Genomic DNA, 9,286 nt, shown 5'->3' on the forward strand with positions numbered 1-9,286 from the left:
GGTAGATACAAACATGGTAGCAAGTTCATGTGGTGGAATATTATACAGCAATGAAAAGGAACACACTGCAGCTACACACAACATGGATGAATCTCACAAGTGGACTGTTGAGTGGAAAAAAATGTGACATAAAAGAACACGTCTAGGGCCGGCCCTGTGGCTTGGTGGTTGGGTGCGCACGCTGCAATGCTGGTGGCCCGGGTTCGGATCCCAGGTGCGCATCGAGGCACCACTTCTCCCTCCATCCTGAGGCCGAGTCCCACATACAGCAACTAGAAGGATGTGCAGCTATGACATACAACTATCTACTGGGGCTTTGGGGGCAAAAAAAATAAAATAAATAAAATCTTTAAAAAAAAAAAAAAAAAAAGAACACGTCTAGTGTCATTCCAGTTGTAGTAAATTCAAAATCAGGCAAAACTAAACCGCTAAAGGCTGCAAACATAGGTGGTTACATGATTTTTTTAAAAGCAAGGAACTAATTACCATAAAGGTCCGGAGAGTGGTTACCTCTGGGGGAGGGTTATGACCGAGGTGGGGCACAAGCTGATTTTGGAGTGCAGACTACATTCTGTTTCTTCATCTGGGCGCTGTTACCTTGATGTTGGCTTTTACAATTATTTTTTACATTATACATATATGTTTATGCTATTTTCAGCAACTATGCTATACTTCGCAACAAAAAGGGAGGAAAAAAGATGAGATACAAATAAATAGAAACAGACATTCTAATACTTTCTTCTCACACCTTGTTTTGAAAACCACTAGAATTAGGCCAAAAAAACTGGATGAGAAACTACAGTGGGTCACAGGTCTGGAGTATCTGGTGATACTCAGGGCCATCTGTGGAGGGACTGCTTCAGCTGGCCCAGCTGCTGGCCGCCCCTCAGCCCACAGGAGCCCCTTTCATCTCCCACCCCTTCCCCAGGGTGTCCCAGCCACCGCATGCCCCTTCCTGGCCGAGGGCAGGGACTACCTTGGGCTGGGGACGCTCACACCCGCCTCACCTGCCCTGGGCCGCTCCTCGGGGCCCCTGACAGCAGGGCTTGGAGACTCACGCTAAGAAGGCATTGGGGGAGCAGGGTGGGCCTAGACACCCTCTGAACACACACAAAGAAGGAGGGAGGCAGAGAAAAGAAATTAAAGGGATGGAGAGAAGGGGGACAGAGAGCAGGAAAGAAACATGCACACTGAAGGCCAGTGTCTCAGATGCCGTGGAACTAGATGGAGTCAGGGATGGGGCTTGGGGGCAAAGGAAAGCAGGAGAGAGAAGGTGCTGGAGGGGAGGGCAGCAGACGCACGGCCCCAGGTTCCAGGCCCAAGTCCTGGGGCTCAGCAACTGGCAGGTCCAAAGAGGCCTGAGTCGTTGGGCCCAATTTAGCACCACACCCCCCAGGGCCCAGGGCTTCCACGTGGCAGGTGGGCGGCTCAGGGGCCTCCCTGTGGCCTCCCCTCGCACTCAGCAGCCTCTAGTCCTCCTGGAAGGAAGGACTCTGTCCAGGAAGGAGCCTCCTGGGCCTGCAGAGGTGACCCCCGGTGAGAGGACCCAGGGGGCCCAGAGGGCGGGAAGAGGTCTCCGCGCTGGCACCAGCCCTTTGCAAAAACTCTCTCCGGACCAAAGAAGACTGCTCTTCATTGTGAAGGGCCGGCATGGACAGAGACCTCTACAGCCACTGAGGACGTTATTCTGCGCTGTCTCACATCCCTCGGCCTTGCTCCGTCCTCTGCGGTGACTGAAGGTCCCTGCTGGGCTGTCAGCGCAGAGGGAGGAGCCGTGTTCTTACGCCCCCGCCCCCCGCCTGCTGGGCCCCCAGGAGCGGGTCCCCCCCGCCTGATGACCCCACTGGTGCTCAAGGCCACGGGGTGCCTGCGCCTTGGTCCCCTCTCCTGGATGACATGGGGGCAGCAGCAGCTGGCCTCCAAGGCCCCCAGTCCCACATCCCCAGTCAGCCTGCAGCAAAGCCAGCCAGCACCGGGCTGGCAGGGGCAGCTAGGAGCGCACCTGGCCAGCGCAGGGAGGGGACGAGAGGCGGCAGGGGGTAGACAGTATCGCGTGTCACCTCCTGGCCACTCTGCACACTTCAGGGACTGCAGGCGCTGGGGCAGGTGCTGTCCCCAAACCAATTATAAACAAGGCAGAGGACAGGCTGTGACTTCCCTTGGCAAACAGGAGAAGACAAACTGGGGCCCCACCCTACCGACCCACTGGTAGAACTGGGCGGGGGAGGGGTGCTGGCAAACCCTCTGTCAGGAGGGGCAGCCTGTGAGCTCCACGCCAGCGGAGCGAGGCTGGGCCTGCATCACTGGGGGGCGGAGGCGGGGAGCGCCTCCTTGTCGAGCTGTGTGCAAGTCCCTGGCTCTCAGAGGGTGACACTCCTGCAGGGCAGAGGCCACGGGTAAGGCGTTTGTCGTGTCCTCATTTCCGGGCACATGAGGGGGGCTCAATTCACGTTCACCCACTCCCTCCACAGAGACTGACCCAGCAGCCACTACACCAGGCTCTCTTCTAGGCGCTGGGGATACCGCATGGAACGAAGCAGAGCCAACCCCTGCGCTCAGGGGGCTGATGCTGGAGTGTTCCATTCACCTGCTGCCCGGCTCAGAGGCCAAGCTCATCCTGCCACCCCCCTACAGGGCTGAAGGGCCTGCCACCACCTCTTCTCACCGCCCACCAGGCTTCACCCCAACTCCCCCAGCTTCCAAGGAAGACTGCACCCCCACAAGCCCACCCGACATTCTGCTGCCCTCAAGGCCCAGGACCTCCTAGACAATGCAGACGCCCCTACCTCCAGCAGTGACCCCACCCACCCTCCCCACATCTCCAGTCTGGGTGAGGAAAGGAGAAGGGAACAGCTGCTTTCTGTGTGTGTTTTATCATTTTTATTATTAACAAGAAATACAAGGCAAACACTGATCCAACACTTGCCCTCCACGGGGTGGGAAAGTAAAATAACACGAGGGGTCTTTCTACAGCCTCACTTCAGCAAAGTGCAGGGCCGCTGTGGACACCCCCCCATCCCAGTCATGCTGCGCTGGCTCTGGGCGCTTTAGCAGGAGCTTCAGACCCCGCCCCGTGTCCTGTCCGGATGACTCTCAGGCTAGTGCCATCCTTCATGGTCCGCCTCATCCTGCCTTAATCGAGAGCAAATATTTCCTGAGCACTTGTCCCAGAGGGTGGGGCCAAGCACACAAGGCTGGACGGTGGTCAGTGTACCAGGAGGTGGGGAAAGGAGGGCTGACTATACCAGGGACTGTGGGTCACCAGAGGGTCTGAGAGTGGTCCCCGCCCCTGGGGACCTGGCTTCGAAAAGGAGACAAGCCTAAGAGGCCCGAAGCAATCAGAGGCCCAGGAGACAGAATTCTTGCCTGGGTGGCTGCAAAGCAGTAGGTTCTCGAAGTGTGGCCTAGGGACCAGCAGCCTTAGCATCACCTGAGAACTTGTCGGAAGTTCAATTCCAGACCAAATGGAGTTTGCAGACCTACTGATTCCAGACCCACTCAGTCAGAAACCCCCCGGAGTGGGCCCAGCAATCTCTGTTTGGACAATTCCTTCAGGCGATTCTGACACCCACTGAAATTTGAGACCCAGTGTTCTAGAGAACGGGCATCAGATTCATTGAGGGAATTTTTTTTTAATATTGATGCCTAGGCCCCTCCCCCAAGATTCAGATGCAATGGTATTGTTTAAGAGCTTCTAGGTGATCATAATTTCCAGCCAGGGCTGCAGTCAGATGGAACAGTCCCCTGGTCTCCTGGAAAGGTGTGCCTTGATGGACAGAGGATTTGGTTACAGGGAGGGAAGCAGGGAAGGGTGTGGCAGGAGGAGGGACCAGCATGAACAAGGACTGGGAGCAGGGCATGTGGACCACGGGTTTCTGGATAGTCTGCTGGAATCCCTGGATTAATCCTCATGGCATCACATAATACCTCAGGACCCTCTTTGTGGACAGGAGCCAACAAGGAGGCCTGTCCCCAAGGAGGCTGGATGGAGGTGGGGATGGCCAGACTTCATTTCTCCTCCTCCTTCTGCCCACACTTAAGAGCCAGGAAGGAAAACCGGTGATGACTCTTCCTCTTTCTTCTGCCCCTCTCAGCTGCCCTTGGCTCTCACCCACTGCCCCACCACCCCACAGCAAATCACTTCCTGTGGGCACAGTAAGTCCAGATCCTGCCCCATCGCTGGGATTTTTCTCTGCCTTCAGTGACATTGCAGCCAAGGGGATCTGTACCTCTAGTGCAGAGTGGAGGAGGGGCAGGCTGCAGGAGGGCAGGGGAGAGCCACGGGTCACGAGTGGGTAGTAAGAGGCCAGGCCAGATGCTACCCAAGGGGCAGAGCAGGAGTGGGAGAGATGCTGCAGGCACTGCCAAGTCCCCTGTGCTATCTTGTTAAATGTGGAGACCAGGCTGCGTGTGGTGCAACAGGGAGTGGTGGGGACTGTGGCCATGCAGTCTGCAAAGCCCCACATAAGGCATTTCATTTGAAGACATTAGACGCACAGGGGAGAACTGTTTGCAACCCATGGGTCTTTATTTCTTCCCTAGAGCTCTCTATGCCTCTATTTCCTCACTTGAAAATGATAAAGAAAGAAATAAATGAGTTGTAAGACTTAACTATGATAATAGCTAACACTTTTTGAGCATGGTGCTATTCTAAGTCCCGTCCATGCAGCGTGCATTGACGTACTTAGCCCTCACTACAGCACTATTAGGTAGGGGCTACTATAATCCTCGGTTTTCAGGGGTGGAAACAGAAGCACAGCAGGGTTAAGCAGCTGGCCCAGGGTCACACAGCTAGTAAGTGGCAGAGCTGGGATTCCAAGCCAGGCAGCCTGAGCCCGGAGCCCACGCTCTCAACAACCCCCTAGCAAGGCTACACTTAGCCCAGTGCCAGATACATGGTGGCTACGGCTATGTCGAAGAAAACCTGGCCAGTCACTCCACCAGAGCCAGCCTTTAGCTACAGCTCTATCGAGGGGACTTGAGCAGCTCCCCAGCCCCTGCACCCCGCACTGCACGTCTCTCTCTTTCTGAAGCCTCTCCTGTCCAGGTGCCTTTGCCAAAGATCTGTAGAAGGTTCTCATCGAAGGGAACCCCAAAGATAATCTAGGTTCACAGATATGGAAACTGAGGCTGAGAGGAGCAGGGCCCTGTCAGAGGCAGCGTGGGGTGCCCTATGTTCTCCTCATGTTTCGCTGTGTCTCATCTCCACCCAATTGTCCCCACAGCCTCTTCTCCACATCCGATTAAACAAGGTAACATTTGAGGTTTCCAAGGAGACCCAGGAAGCCTGGTCTGAACCATCTCCTCCTCGGGCTAGTCATGAGAGTGCTCGCCAGGGTCCTTTGCTCACCTGTGTCTGCAGCTCAGAAGAACAGCCCAAACATGGGGGCCTCAGCAAGTTCCCACCCCTGCTCAGAGCAGGAGACCCTGAATGGGGAAAGAAGGTTCCCAGACCACACACCTCCACCTTCTAAGAAAGAACCCCTGAGAATACCTGCAGTGGGCTTCTTTAGGGACTGAGAACATGGATCTCGGAGTCAGTTGCGCCTGGTTAGAATCCCTACCACTTCCAGCCTGTGTGACTTCAGGCAACTTGCTTAACTTCTCTGAATCAGTATAATGAAAATAATAATTTCTGCCTCATTCTAAAGAATAAATACACAATAAATGTTGGCAACTATTGTTTATAACTAAATTTTATTATAATATTGTCCTATTATAGCATGAAGAGAATAGATGAATATTTTATTAATATGCTCTCGTGTTATTGCTATACTCCCATAGACACACATATACATAATTCATCTATACACACATACCTAGATACCTACAATCTCATAACCATGCACACAAACTCCCATCGGGTACACACACCGCACACCAACACACAGGGCAACACCACGGTCTCACCCTGTACCAGCCCTGCTCCACCCTGAAGGCTCACGACAGCCTGTGAGGTGTACCCATTTTTATCTCCCTCTTTTCAGATGAGGGTGCACACATTACATGCAGATACGCTCACTCTATCCTGGGCTGTGGACACTTCTGGCAGCTCTGGAAATCTTGACCTGCCTCCCTCTGTATCAGAGGGGGCCAACCCAATGTCCACGGTCATCTCCAGGGCAGCCCCACACCCGTCCCCAGTGCCGACCGCCCCCCATCCCCAGGACAAAGGCCCAACCTGGCTTTCTTGCCAGCTGCAGTCGGGGAAACCCCTGCTGCTGCCGGCAGAGACCGAGCTGACTTTGAAAAGGAAGAGACAGAAGCCAGGGGGTGGCTGGGCCACTCCCTGTGGGGGCAGGTGCTAAGTAACTCTATAAACTCCTAATGATGCAATTACAGCCATAAACAGGGCCCTGGAGGGATCACGGCCTGAGGCCAGACCCTCAAAGGACAGCCCTGCCTGAAGGGTGGGAGGTCCCTCCCCCCTACTTTCCAACTGAGAGGCTGAAAGGGGGGCCTGACTGGCAATGGGGGTGGGCACTGGGTATCCGCACATCCCAGAACCCCGGAGGGGCTCCTGCCTGCCCTGGCCCACCCGCCCTGGTGAGTCACCAGCCATCAGCCTTCAGAAGCCCCGCTGGCTCTCCCTGGACTCAGTGTTCACTTGAAACGTCCCCTGCCCCAAGCCCTGCACCCCATCAGTGGGACCTGGAACCAGGAGACCTGGGTTCCCATCTGGCTGCACCTCACAGAGCTGAGCTGAGGATGAAATAGCACTGCAGCTGTGACAGGCCTTGTAAACTGTAAGCAATGTTGGCTCCTCCCCTGGAGAAGCAGAGTTAGAGTCACCCAAACAGCCCCACATGTACACTCTCTGGTTCCCGCTCGCCCATCTCAGCAGCCAGGAGGCAGGCAGAAGGAAGGGGGCCAAGTGAATTACTATGTTTCCCACCGCTGGGGAAACTGAGGCATGGTACAAGCCTACAGGCAGACTACCATGCAGGGCTCTCAAAGCAGCCAGCCCTTCCCCTTCCACTGCCTCTGTGACCAGCTATTGCTGGCTGTCTCTCTCCCAGACTGTGATCTGCCTGCCCCAGGGCCTGGGGGCTGTCTCCCATACTGCGCACAGAGAAGGCCTCAGAGGGAATCGGCCAAGGAACCAAGAACTGCGTCCTGATCTATAGGACACCAGAGACCAGCCCCCTCCCCCACCTCCATCCCGTTGGCCAAGAGCACCAGGTCTTGGGCTAGTGGAATCTCGGACGGGGTGGGTGCAGGGGCCTGAGCCCACATCCCAGAGGTGTCACTGAGGGCCCGGCCCCGGCCTTGACCCCTTCCCTGGTAGACTAAGCACCCCCTCAATCAAGGTGGGAGGCGGGAGCTAAGCGGTAACTAACTGACACTTCCCAGCACTGCGCTCAAATTTAGTCGAGAGACTGTCGGCGAAGAACCGTCCCCAGAACAGACAGGCGAGCGGACGACGGCTGCAGTTGACGGGGGATCGGGGGAGGACTCCGCGGTGAGGGGCTGGCAAGGCTCGGGAAGCGGGGAGCCCTGGGCAGTGCGGGCGCTCGCGCAGACGAGCCCCGCCCCGGGTGCCCTCCCTTCCTCCCCCCCTCTCCCCTCCCCCTGGGCGCGAGGCCGGGGCGCGCCGGGCGGCTGCGGCGCGAACCTGCTCTCACAACCCGGAGCAGCTAGGGGCAGCCGTGCGTGAAGCCAGAGCCCCGGGCCGGGAGGGGGCCCGAGGGGCGGGGACCCAGCTGGCATGGGCCCGCTCCCTTCGAGGAGGCGAGCGCACGCGCTGCGGCCAATAGATGGCCCGGGAATGGGGAGGGGGAGAAGAAGGAGCGCCGATTCGCGGGGCGGGACAGCCTGGGGTTGGGCGGCGCGGACTCAGGGAACAGGGGGAAGGGGGCGTGTTTTCTGGATTTGGGACCCAGACGGTGGGGGACATTCGGGGGGCGGGAAGATGGCTGAGAGCTCCAGGGAAAGCAGGAAGAGGGACTCGTGGAGGGTGAGCTCTGAGGTTCCCTAAGGTCGTGGAATAATGCAAGGGGAAGAAAAAGACTGCGCTTAGGGATACCCGGGGACGCGGGCAGAGGCGGCTGCTTCAGGAGACCGAGGGGGAGGAACGGACGGGAAGGGAGGGAGGGATGGTACTTCCACCCGCCCCCCCTCCAGCAGCCCAGCCCCCGGGGCGTGGCGCCGCTCCGGCCCTCCCACTCCCCCGGACCATCCAGGCAGGGCCTGGCCCGGCCGGACTCGGCCCCCGCACACCTCCCCTACCTCCGGCGCCCTCCCCCGCACCTCCCGCCCCGGCCGCGTCCGGTGGAGAAGAAGTGGGCGCAGGGCCCACACATCCCTCAAACTTCTTGCAAGTACACTCCCACGCCTCCCGCCCCTTCGACTCCCCGCTCCCGGCCGGGAAGGCCCATGCCCGCCCCGGCCCCTCCCGCCTGGTTACATAAGGTCGCAGAGAAGCCGCCCCCGGCCCCGGCCCGAAGGGAGAGGCCCGAGGGGCTCCCGGGCTCGGCGGGCAGCGCCGCTCGGGCCACGCGCCGGGCGTCTCGGGCTAGACGGACAGCAGGGCGGGTGCCGGCGCGGCGCACACGGTCCCACTCCCCTCTCCAGCCGGCACCCCCACCCACCCACCTGTCTCCTGGACCCACGGGATGGGGGCGGGGGAGCCTGGGCGGGGGATCCGGGCCCTCCGCGCACCCCTTGTCCCCCAGCCCCGCTCACCTAGCTCTGAAGGTCAATCCGTCCGCCGCCCGCGCCCCGCGGCTCCAGCAACTTGTCCCAAGTTCAGGTGTCCGGCCCGCGAGCTGCGCCTGCCGCCCCCTCCCGGGCTTCTCCGGCTCCGCGCCACCAGGGAGGCCCGCCCCGTCCGCCCTTCCCGCTGCCGTCGGCGCCGCCGCTCCCTACGTCCAACCCGCGGCCGCCGTCTCTGCTGTCACCGAGCCCCGCGCCCGGCGCCCGGGCTCCCGCTGTCACTCCGCACCCACTTCCCGCCGCGCCCGGCAGAGGGCAGCACCCATCCCCGCGGCTCCGCCCCGCCCCGCCCCGCCGCTCGGCGTCCTGCCGCGGTGCCCGCTGGGAAGCGTAGTCCTCGCTGCGGCTCTGCCACGCACGCCGGGATTTGTAGTCCCGCTATGTGGGCCCAGGCCTGCAAACAGGGACTTGGAGTTGAAGTTGGAACCTTTGTTCCAATTCGTTGGTGTCCCTTTTTCAAGTTTTCTTTCTCTTCTCAGGCATTGATGTCCTGAATCAGAGCTCACTATGATACACCCTGTGGCCTGCCTGACCCCAAGGATAGGCCTGCCGTAGGCTGCTTTTCCCAGAG

General features: G+C 58.9%; 1 protein-coding gene across 1 annotated transcript in view; it reads right to left on the reverse strand.

The window, feature by feature from the left end:
* The window catches only part of TFEB (transcription factor EB), a 47,105-nt gene extending 38,268 nt beyond the window's left edge, over window positions 1-8,837 (reverse strand). Inside the window, exon 1 of the mRNA XM_004424163.3 lies at window positions 8,686-8,837. The gene's annotated coding sequence lies outside the window, so the exon portion shown is untranslated. The remainder of the gene's footprint in view (window positions 1-8,685) is intronic.
* Window positions 8,838-9,286: the final 449 nt, after the last annotated feature.

The sequence above is a fragment of the Ceratotherium simum genome, chromosome 13, assembly GCF_057802395.1.
Source record: "Ceratotherium simum simum isolate JZ-2026a chromosome 13, ASM5780239v1, whole genome shotgun sequence".
Classification (NCBI taxonomy): domain Eukaryota; kingdom Metazoa; phylum Chordata; class Mammalia; order Perissodactyla; family Rhinocerotidae; genus Ceratotherium; species Ceratotherium simum.